The following is a 12,268-nucleotide window of genomic DNA, read 5'->3' as shown; positions in this document are numbered from 1 at the left end:
CTCCTGTTTTCAAAAACTGGAGTCTTATGTGTTCTTGATATCAACTTCACAGACAAAGAAATGCACTTACTGTGGCCAGTTTTCTGGGTCAGAGTCTATAGAATTCCTTGAGAAAAAAACTGAAAAGAAAATGTATGGTTACTCTAAGACTAGGAAAGACGTTAATTCTAAATATAAAATATTGTCTTTCACTTTTGTTTCTTAGTTGAATTAAAATATCTTCTTTATCATCTTGAGACATATGCATCATCACATGATGGTCCTGCTGGGGGGCAGCCATATACCTTTGCTCTGGGAGATGGCTCAGCCTGATATGCATCTCATATGAAGTTATTTTCACACAAATTGGAATAACTGATGTGAGTTATCACTGTTAATTGAAAGCACCTCATTATAGAATAGAAGTAGCTTGCTTATCACTCATTTGGTATTGACATCTTCCTTAAACTCCTGTCTGAAAGCTACATTCAAAGTATGTAAAGAAATCAGAAAGCTGACCTTTCAAGTAGGTACTTGTTACAATGCTATTCCTCTTTATCTGGGCTTTCTGAAGTCCAGTTTACTACTTTCCCTGTAAGTGTTTTGAGAGCTTATCATTTCTTTTATTTCCCACTTCCTGTTATTAGTTCTCAATACAGAGGAGGGTAAAGAACATAACATTTATTTACCTTTCTTCTGGGTGTTGTAGATCTTGAGGAAAGAATCCCAATCTCTTTCAGGTAACTCACAGCGGAGTGGCTAAGAGGAGTAGAGAATCCTAAAAATAAGATCTTCTCCACTGTCTGCTGTATTCAGGGTTCAATTATCTTGGATAACTCTGGTAAGTCACATTTTCTATTCCTGTTGAGTAAATCTTAATAGATGCTCTCATGCACTTGCACCATCAAATGGTTCAAATGGGTTTATCTGCCTGGATCCTGATGTCAGGAGGTAGCTGAACATGAGAAGCAAAGATGCCAAAGAAAGAGAAACTTCAAGGATTCAATGAGATTTTCAATAAATAAGAATCCAACTCCCACACTAAGACATCTTAAGGGGGTAAGGGCATATGATCAGACATTAAGTTTCTTACTTGCTTGTTCATTTGCGCCTTCAGCAAATATTTATTTTTGCTGCTTACCACGTGGTGGTCCCTCCCCTAGGCAGTGGATATACAGTGTCCTCATGGAGCTTATATTCTAGTGGTGGGAGACATTCACTTAAACAATACATGTAAAAGTACAAAATATGTCACCTATTGTAGAGAAAAATAAAGTTGAGAAGATGAATAGGAAGGACTGAGATGAGAGATTATTAGTTATTGAGCAGGAAAGGCTCTTTTGAGGTTAAAATTAACCAAACATCTGGACAGTGGGCACCAAGATTTGTGTTTGGGGGAGAGAAGAGGATTCAGACAGAAAGAACCACAAGACAGCTTTGTTTAGTTTAAAGCTTAAATTTCCCTGGCATCACTGCTCTGCCCGAGTCAGCAATAGTATAACAACCAATAAAACCTTGACAAAGTGGTTCATGGAAGATTTGCAATTTTCTTCATTTTAAATATTTAAAATTGTTTTAATATAACACAATTAAATTTAGAACTGTTATTATCGTGAAGCAAAGTAAACCTTCAAAACAGTAAACAGAATATGCCAAACATATTTGCACACCACCTATACTCAAATTTACTCTTTTTGTTAAATTTATTATTTTGAGAGAGAGAGAGAGAGAGAGAGAGAGAGAAAGAGAGAGAGTACATGCGCAAGTCAGGGAGGGGCAGAGAGAGAATCCCAAGAGAATCCCGACACAGGACGCAAACTCACAAACTGTGAGATCATGACCTGAGCGAAAGCTGGACTCTCAACTGACTGAGCCACCCAGACACCCCTTAAATTTAGTCTTAAATTTTTTGCCACATTTTCCAAAATTCTTTGGAGGAAGTCAAGCATCTGTAGGAGTGTGGACAACACTGAGTCCATCTTTGGCCCTCCTTCTTGCTGATGCCCAATGACCTCCCTCGGAGCTACGAGTTCTAGGCTCCCTTGAGGTCAGTTCAAGCCCTGACCAGAATGAAGAAAAGCTTGTTCTGATTTTTCCTCAAGTGAAAACATAGAAGTCTCCACTTTAGAGAGCTAGGAGAGATGACTGGCACACAGATGGCCCCGCTGTAGCTAACTACCCTGTGACCTCACCATCATGTCCATCTCTCTATAGAAGCTGGGAATTAAGGTCCAGACCTGGTGGAGAATAGCTTCAGAGAATGGGGCAGAGAATGGCCACGTACCACCTGGATTGTCAGCCCCACTTCCCCCCTGTCTGTAAGTTACCTCGAATAAAACTCTGTGTAAACAGTATGTTGTGGCTTGCCTTGTACTTTGGTTTCAAAGAACCTTCTCAGTTTGGAGAATACCGACCCTCCTCCAACCTTCTAAGAAGCATCACAGGGACAATGAAGACATTTGTGTACCTGTATTATTTAGGGTTTATTATTGGAAGTAATAGAAAATAGCATGAGGATGTTGTATGATAGTATGAGGATAGTATGAGCCAAATTGTTGGCTGATGCCGCATGGAGAATGTGAATATGGTTACTAGCACACAAAAGATCCAGCAGTGTGCAGAAAATACCCCATCTAGCATCAGCATGAAAAGAGTTCCCACGGTGAAAAGACAAAGCATCAGGGAGGGAACAGTATAAAAAAGAGCTTGAAGTTTCTGGAAATTCAACTTGCTACACAGGTAATCCACAAAGGCACAGATCTAGCAAAGAACAAAGATACAAATGTTGCCATATTCTCTGAGATAGGTTGAGATATAAACAGTCAAAGTAGATCCTTATAAAACCAAAGTGGTGCTCAGGAAGTAAACAGTACAGAAGTCACAGAGATCTACTGGGAGAAATGTCCAGCGAGCACCTATAGGAGTATATAGAAAAGGATTTAGTTGGTCAGGAGTATACAAACTTCTTCCAGTGAAGATACCAAATAGAAATAAGGCACGACAGGGGCGCCTAGGTGGCTTAGTTGGTTAAGCGTCCGACTTCGGCTCAGGTCATGATCTCGCGGTTTGTGAGTTCCAGTCCCGCATTGGGCTCTATGCTGACAGCTCGGAGCCTGGAGCCTGCTTCGGATTCTGTGTCTCCCTCTCTCTCTGGCCCTTCCCCCCCCCCTCTCTCTCAAAAATAAATAAACATTAAAAAAAAAAAAGAAAAAAGGAATGACATATTTGGCTGGCAATATATGGAACCAGTGTTTGCTGCCTTAATCAATATGGAGCAGGTGAACAGAATGCAAAAGATGGCAATCCTATTGTTATCTCAGAATAGAGCTATAGCTCAGGAGATATATTTAGGTACTACGGTTGTTATGGAAACAGCAAGAAGCCCTGCCCCTGCATCCTTGAGCTCTTTGGAGTGCTAATACTTGATGATGACAGTGAAGGAAAAGATTGGCCAGGGCCATACTCACATTCCGAATGCCAATTATAATGTGGATAAAATGAAGTGCCTGGTAAATTGCAGCAGAAATAATCACGAAGCCTGGGTAAATTGTCCCTCCAATGATTTGTTCCCAACAGTTCCAGTCCTCGCCATCAAACCAGTTACAGAAATTCTAAAACCCCTCTTCAGCCAGGAACTGGGTAGTCCAATAATGAAAGCACAGATCAAATTTATGGATAACATTTTTAAGTCTCAGGATGGCAAAGACACAGGTGAAGAAAGAGAACAGTGACCACGACAGGATGTAAAGCCACACAGGCGTGTTCTGCTTCTCATAGGATAACTGCAAAAACCTCAGCCAAGACCCTTTGACATCAAGGGTTGGCAACTCAAATAAATAGTTAAACGGGATTCCTCAAAAATCTGCTCCTTTGGAAGAGACTTTTTGAAAATATATTACTGATTAATTTTTTAATGGGAAAGTACACTTAATTGGGTAAAGTGAAGTTACATGATAAATAAAAGGCTTACAGTTGTTAAATTGAATAAGAAAACAGTGGGGGAAATTATGGATGGAATGAAATACTTTCCATAGGTTCTCGAGCATTACATCAGTCTGCAAACATACAGCCCACTGACCCACAGAGGATAAGAAAATTGGATTGTCTAGCTTCCTTAGAGAACATCAGCCTAAAAAACCAACATAATAGAGCTTTCCAACTCAACTTTGGCTCTATACTTTTCTTACCTAATGCTTTTAAAATCTTTCAGCCTATGTTTTTTAATCTAAAGCAGTGGTGTTATTAAAAATTTAAATCTAATTGTCATAAGACTACTTTACCTAGTTGAGGTTTCATATGTTCTTAATATATGATCAGAATGCAGGATGAGACAGTTAATTTTTTTTTAATTTGGAGTTGCCTCTCATTTGTTGCTATGATTAGACTGTAACAAGGTTTTTCAACTTTAATGTGCATATAAATTACATGGGGATCTTGTTAAAATGCAGATTCTGTTTCAACAGCATGGAAGCTAAACTGGGTCTAAGATTCTGCATCTCCAACAATTTTTCAGGTGCTGCTGATGCGGTTGAGGCAAGGATCGTACCTCGAGTAGCAAGAATTTAGACTTCACTTTTACCATTCCAGTTCTAACCTTGTCCACCTGATAGCTTTCATATTAGTAAGTGAAGTCAGGCCTGGAGACAATATCAGAAACAAATGAGCGATTACAATCATCTTTAAATAAACATTATCTTATACCCTAAAGAAATTGAAGAATTTTACCCAAAACCATGGTTTTCTTGCAGGCAAGTTGTTAGATCTGTGAAGATGTAAATGGGCGATCCTTTACATGCCATAAGCTTGTCTTAAACACTTTGTACCATTTTTTTAATTAACATGTAGCAAGAAATAGGCCTCTGGAAGTTAAGAACCACAAAACAATAAAGAAGTAAACCCTTTTGTTGGAAAGCTCCAATTCCCATGTTACCATCTCATTCGCAGCCTAATCGTAACCCAATTAAGGAAATTAAGATAAGTAGAAACAGCTGGAACAGAAGGAGCCCGGAGTGAAGTGTACCCTCTGCACTCATTATTCGATGGAGATCATTACCCAACTCTACACACAGTGTGTGATATTTAATACGATTGGGCTAAATTATATCTGAAAAGAATAAGAGCACCTATGTAAAGAAATGAATCGACCTATTAGCTCTGATTCCTTAAACACTCCATTATTTGATATTTCAAGTGTAGCCATGCGATAAGCCTAGGTAATGTTGTTAGTCTGCCCAATGCATATCTCACAGGGCTGTTGAGAGGATTAAGTGAAATAATTCAGGTAAAACCCTTGGATTGTGCCTGGCCTATGCAACTACTCACTAAATACTAGCTACCTGTATATTTTGGGACCCAGCACTTTGATTATTATGATTCATGATCTCTCTTAAAGACCAGCTCCTAGACAAGTTTTACACTGTAATTTATAGATTGTCCAGTGTGTATATGGGATGGGTATCTCACCATCCCAGCAAGCCCATCTGTAATTATGCTGTGGAGTTCACGAAAACAAGTAAAATAAATGACAGGAAAAAATAATGCTTCTGATATGTATGTCAGCAATATTAATAAAAGCTAAAATATTAATGGAGATGTAGTTTCAAATTATCTTGGTGTGTTTCCATTTTCTTACATGATATCTAAGAATTACAAACTCCCATTTCCTCTACACAGCCTCTCTCTCTCCCTCTCTCCCTCTCCCTCTCTCTCTCTCTCTCTCTCTCTCTGTCACACACACACACACACACACACACACACACACACACACACACACACAGTATACTACACATTTCAAGATGTATTTATGGGAATATGACCATCTATAAAGTATCCTGAGCAAAGTCTGATAAATTTGAACTCTGTCAAATTTAAAAAGACTCTTCAATTTGATAAAGACTGAAAAACAACTCATCAGTTTCATAAGAGGTAGGGTTGCTTCATGGAATTAGCCAGTGGTTCACTGATCTCACTGATCAATTCAATCAACTTATGTGACCTGGTAACCCTGGAGAGGGAGCCTGCCAGGGTCAGATAGCTTTAGGCACTGCCCTGGTTTACAATGGAATGATAATCTGTTGGTAGCATAGGCATTTCAGAGTTGAAGAGAGTTCACAGATTCTATAAGCAAATGAGCTACCGGCTATATCTGTATTACCAGGAAAAAAAAAGGAACAACAACAACAACAAAAAGATGTGCTCTCTGGTACATATGTAATATGTTATATCCACAGGATAAATGGGCTAAAATACCATTTCTGATACAGCAATCTCAGATCCAGAAGAATAAAAATAATATATTCATGACTGTGTCTAGATTTGCATTAACATAGCTAAAGGTAAAATTTTACCCCTTGTGTTTATGCTTCTCAACAATCTGGTACTTAATTTGGGGGAATTTCTATTTCCAATATCCCCAGGCAATATGCATATATAGAAATGTTCAGCTACTTAAAAGTGACATGGAAGCAATTCTGTGTATCTTTCATAACTAATGGAAATTCAAAAAAAAAAGCTGTTTCTAACTAGCTAAGCTTGACAAGTTTAGATTTATACTCCACAGCCTGATTATTTATAGCCCATTTATTTTCATACTAACCATACAACAACCAGTCAATGAAATTTGACTGTTATTTTGAAGATTTGTAACCGAATTAGTTTGCACATTTTGTTTAAATTGTTTTTTCCCAATGAAGTTATTATTTTTTAAGAATCTAGAGAAAAATAATTGAATATGCATAGTATTAACAAATAAATAATGGTTCTTAAGGAAGAAGAATTTCAAATAACAACAGAGAATTTAAAAGTAACTAGTGCTTTTTATTCTTATTTTTTATTTTTATTTATTTTTTTAAAACTTTATTTATTTATTTATTTATTTATTTATTTATTTATTTATTTAGAGTGAGCACAATGAGGGAGAGGCATAGAGTGAGGGGAAGAGAAAGAATTCCAAGCCAGCAGCTCTGACTGTGAGCCTGATGCAGGGCTCGAACTCACACACCGTGAGATCATGACCTCATCTGAAATCAACCGTCTGATGCTTAACCAACTGAGGTACCCAGGTGCCCCCCAAAATAACTGGTGCTTTTTAAAGCACCAATATCCAACAATTGAATATAGAAATTAATCAGTATTGAGATAATACAGAAATATTAGGAAAATGTAAAAATATAAAGGCTCGGTGAAATAGCTGTGCAGAGATCCAAACTTGTAAAGACTTTCCTGGGTTCCCTGACTCCACAGATGCTCCTTCTCCCCTGCCTCCCTAGCTACCCTCTGTGGTGTGTGGTCCTACCTCCAACTCAAATGCTTGTCTAGGGAGCTGGAACCAAATGTGGGACTCTGTAGAAAAGGTACAGGGTGATGGGAGAAGCTTCCACAGCTGCTGCCTTCTGTGCATGGATTGCAGGAAAAAATTAGATGGCACAGGAGCAGTGATGCACGATGCAGAGATCTACTTGCAAATCTTGCTATGGAAAGGATGGGCCGAAAGGCTATGGTTACAGCAGGGGCACTGGTACACTCAACGTGGATAGAGGGGAGAGGCTGGTGGGCACCAAAACCAAGTATGTTCAACCTCACATGACCACAGTCAATTTAGGAATGTCTGACAACTTTTTATTTTATTTTTTAAAAATATTTATTTATTTTTGAGAGAGAGGGTGAGGGAGGGACAGAGAGAGGGAGGCACAGAATCCGAAGCAGGCTCCAGGGTCTTGGGCTGTCAGCACAGAGCCCGATGTGGGGCTCGAACTCATGAACTGTGAGATCATGACCCCAGCTGAATCAGATGCTCAGCCTACTGAGCCACCCAGGTGCCCCAGAAATGTCTGACGCTTCTAAATTTGCTCAGAAATACAGAGGTACCGAGAAGTGTTCCAGATGTGGGGATTCTGTATATGCTGCTGAGAAGATAACTGGAGCTGGAAAACCCTAGCACAGAAACTTTCCTATGTGCCAAGTGTGGGAAGGGTCTTGAATCAGCAACTCTAAGAAAGAAGATGAGACCTATTGTAAAGGATACCATGCAAAGAACTTTAGGCCTGAGAGACAGGCTCTGGCCAAGGAACAGAACCCTTGTTCATGCTCACTAAAGGTGTAAACCCAGAACTAAGATCATGCACTGGTCTAACTACATGCACTGATCTGCGTGATCTAACTACTGTAAAATTCTATGAGCACATAAGTACTATCATCCTGTCCATGGATGGGTGACTGACCAGCAGGAGGAGGACACTACATCCTTTTGCCTGATTCATCAGTATTTTCAAGAACCATTTCTTTTACATTTGAAACAAAAGTTCAGCTTGAAAATAAAAAGCACCATGTAATATTTACAATTCAAATATAATATTTCAAAAGCATTTCAGTTAATATGAAAGAAATACAGTGTGTGACAACTTTTATTCCATGAAGTTTCAACCTTATTTGTGTTGGTTTGTAATTGGGAAAATATCCTAAATTTTGTTAAAACTTTTCACATCGTTTTATGGCTTAATTTTCCTGTCCACCTTTTTAAATACATGTAGGCTATAAAAGGTACCCAAACAAGTCTACAGATTTTCTGAGAGGTCAAAAGCTGAGTTTGAGGAGTCCTCACAGATTGTAATTGTCAGAAGCAACAGAAAGGAGTAGGGAGGGTAACAGAGAGAAGATTTCCAGGAAGCATATGCTTTCTAGGAAAATAGAATTTGATTCTTTCCAATATATGCTTGATGCGTCTTATCATACCATATTCCACTGAAAACTTCACCAGTGTTGTTCAATGCCTCCAATGTGTGGTTAAAAACCTACCCTTAGAGATTTCTCTGCTGATTTGCTCAAACACCAGTGATTAATTTTGTGTTTTCTCCCCCAGTAATGGACTTTGAAATCTGTTTGTCCCTTTACCTATGATACCCCTCTTTGTTTAGAACACTCTTCCCCTTCCATTCTTCTAATTAACTCCTTTTCCTTCTTTTAGATCAATTTTGATCTCACTTCACCTAAGTTGGGATGGCTGTTATACTGAAGTGACAAATAATCCCCAAATTTAATGGCTAAAAACATCAAATGTTTATTTTTCATCCATGTCATATGTTTGATATAGGCTGGCAGGAGGTTCTGTTAATTGTAAGCCCTGAAGGCTGGCAGAGTCCTATCTCATTCTTTCAGGATTGAGATACGACAATCAATAGGGAAGGAAATGCAATACAGCATGCAATCCTGGCTCTTTAGGCTTCCACTCAAAAGACAATAGATTACCTCTGCACATATTTCATAAGCTGAGGCCAGTCACCTGAACACACCTGACTCAAACTGGAGTATTAAGAGTATAGTCCGACTGTACCCAGTGGAAGAACCAGGCATTTGTGACTGTCGCTTTGTCATCAAGGGGATAAAAACTGCATCATGTTTACCCATATCAGCCCTGGCTTTGCAGCTTTTAGATTCTAAAGGTATATCCCGAGTACGTATTCTATGTCTAACAATTTCTTTTTTTCTTAAGTTTATTTACTTATTTTGAGAGAGAGAGAGAGAGAAAGAGAGCACGTGCACATATGCACGTGAGAGAGCAGGGAAGGGGCTGAGAAAAAGGGAGAGAGAGAATCTTAATTAAGCAGGCTCCACGCTCAGTGCAGGGTCCAACACGGGGCTTGATTTCACCAACTTTGAAATCATGACCCGAGCCGATATCAAGAGTCTGATGCTTAAGGGACTGAGTCACCCAGGCCCCCCTATGTCTAATAATTTCTAAGTTATTTATTACAAAATAAGTAGAACATATTATCCTTGCTTTTGAGGAGAACAGGAAATCAGCCTTCAACCTTAAATTAATTAGCCATTCCATCTCTAACTTGCAAAACTAGAACATGCTTGAAGAATCAATAGGCCTTTGAGGTTATTTTTGTTTCTTTTCTTTTTAAACTTTGAGGGAAAACATTCAGCAAATAGTGAGCTCTCATAGCCAGGGGTAGAACAGCATTAAAAATAAGTCGTAACAGTGAGCACAGGGTGAGGAAACGTCCATTGCCTAGCTAATTAGCCTACCATTTTCTTAGGCAGGTATATGTTTAGACAATTTGAAACACTTGCCAAAATATTGAAGAGGAACCTAAATTTTCACACGAGAAAAGCATAAATGAGATCCCAGAAAGAATTACCATTTTACTTTTGACTATGGCCTAGCAAGACACTTAGATGCCCCTTAAGAGGGAAACACTCTCTTCTCTGCCCAATATAGGAAACTGTGGAGGTGTTAATGACAGACCTGATTATGCACTGAGAGAACAGTAGCATCTGCACACCGGCAAAGATTCCCAAAGGCTGACTGACAACTCTCCTTTAGCAGATAGTTCTTGGAAGGGAAAAACGAGTTTCTGTTATCACTTGTCACTGCTTCTCTAATGAACACTGCCTGGATCTGGCTGGCAATCCCTCACCCACCCCCACCCCTGCCCCCAAGGTGTACCCAAATAAGGTTATAGAATAATGCGAAGGATAACGTCTGTCTTTTGTGCTGGTGCCATATCTGTGCCCAGCATACAGATCCTTTCTTCCTGGGTGCTAGTCATACATACGATCACATGATTTTTCTTGGACTTCTCACTGCATTATTTTGCAATTCATCTTATGTTTTATTGTTTTGCATTGGTTTCACAAAAGCTTATAGTGTCTGCAAGTTTTTACCTAACTTAACCTTCCTGCTCACTTCTTTAACTATATGAGAAATGCTCTGAGGTTGATGGAACTACATGGACATATGGCAAAATCACTTTGCAGAAGCATAAATGACGAGACTTAAGGAAGTAAAATCACATTTTCGTTTGCATACCAAGGAAGAGGGTCCTGAACCCTTCTTTGACACAGTTTAAAATAAAATTTAAAAATTGTAAATTATTCAAGTTAAGATACTGTATTGATTCTTATCGATTGCAATTCCTTTAGCAACTTGAGCTTTGTGGATTCTTTAGTAAATATTAGCTCATGAGAATGATGATCATCATTCAGTGAGTGATGATAATAAAGTCTAGATAATTTGGCAAAGCTGTAGCCAATTCAGGTTTATCTTACTGCCTAACACCTCTGAGGAGCTCGATGAAGATAGGCATTAGGATAAAACTGTGTGGTGGAGAGGTACTTCTTACCCCCATCCACTCCAGACATTTGCAGATGCTTACTTTGCAATGACTTTCAAGCACTGTGTACCATGGTGCTCATTCTTTTACAAACAAAACAAAACAAAAACATTGGGATATCTCTCTCTTCTATGCATTTATAAAATACCATTTCTCCCATTGTCTTTTATTTTACATGGAACAAATAGGGTTATTTTAAAAATCATAGTAACAGGAAAATTGACCTTAAATTTTTCACTTCTTTTGGTCTTCATCATAGGGTTTAGCTAGCAATAGACTGCTTTTTCAGAATAATAATAATAATACTTGTATAACCATAAAAAGCCATCCCCATAAAAGTAAAAAGAGAGAGAGAGAGAGTAGTCAATGATAAATGCTATCATTTTAAGACTTGTGCTCTGGTTTGAAAAAATATTCTCTTTTCTTATGATACTTGTAGAAGTAAAAAACCAAGATGCTGGTGTCTCTCTGAATTTTGGTAAATATGCAAATCTGATCAGTGGAAGTATAACAACTATATTTCATTTGCTGGTACAGGTCCATAATAAGTAGACGGTTTTAGCATTTATCTGTTTATTTCTATTAAAAAAAGAAAGAAAAGAAAACTGTTTGTTACCCATTCGCAATTAAGTATTAAGTACATATAAATATCTATATAACATACTATGGATAAAGTAAACAGTGTCATGGACCTTAGCATCATCTGGAAGATATAAAAAGAAGCAAATAACAGCTACCATAAAGAGATGAGTGCCGTATGAGAGAAGCAGAGACAGTCTGTAATTGGGGCTAGTTATGGAATGGTATGTGGCAAGGCTTGTCAGAGAAAGTAATTTTGAAGCTGATCTACAGATCGAAAAGTAGTTTAATAGAGGGTTGGAGATAGAGGGTAAATGCCTGAGGGGTGTGTGTGTGTGTGTGTGTGTGTGTGTGTGTGTGTGCGCGTGTGGTGTGGTGTGGTGTGGTTTCAGGCAAAAAGAGAAATAGGAGCAGATGAAGGGACAGAGGAGAGTCACCTAGTTATGAAGATCTTATAAGCTATATTAAGACATGAAAATTTTATCTATGAGTAGGACTGGCTCTCTAATTTGCAGAATGAGAGTACAGGGCTCTTTTTTCAAAGATTAAGAATTTCAAGAACATAGAGCAGACCATTAAATCAAGTATGGGGC

The 12,268-nt window shown here is 38.5% G+C and overlaps 1 pseudogene; it reads left to right on the top strand.

Annotated features, from left to right (window-relative positions):
- Positions 1-7,331: 7,331 nt before the first annotated feature.
- Positions 7,332-8,193, top strand: LOC106985089 (cysteine and glycine-rich protein 2-like; annotated as a pseudogene).
- Positions 8,194-12,268: the final 4,075 nt, after the last annotated feature.

This window comes from Acinonyx jubatus, chromosome B3 (assembly GCF_027475565.1).
Source record: "Acinonyx jubatus isolate Ajub_Pintada_27869175 chromosome B3, VMU_Ajub_asm_v1.0, whole genome shotgun sequence".
NCBI lineage: Eukaryota > Metazoa > Chordata > Mammalia > Carnivora > Felidae > Acinonyx > Acinonyx jubatus.
Note: the sequence above shows the minus strand (reverse complement) of the source record. Positions and strands in the feature narration are given on the sequence as shown.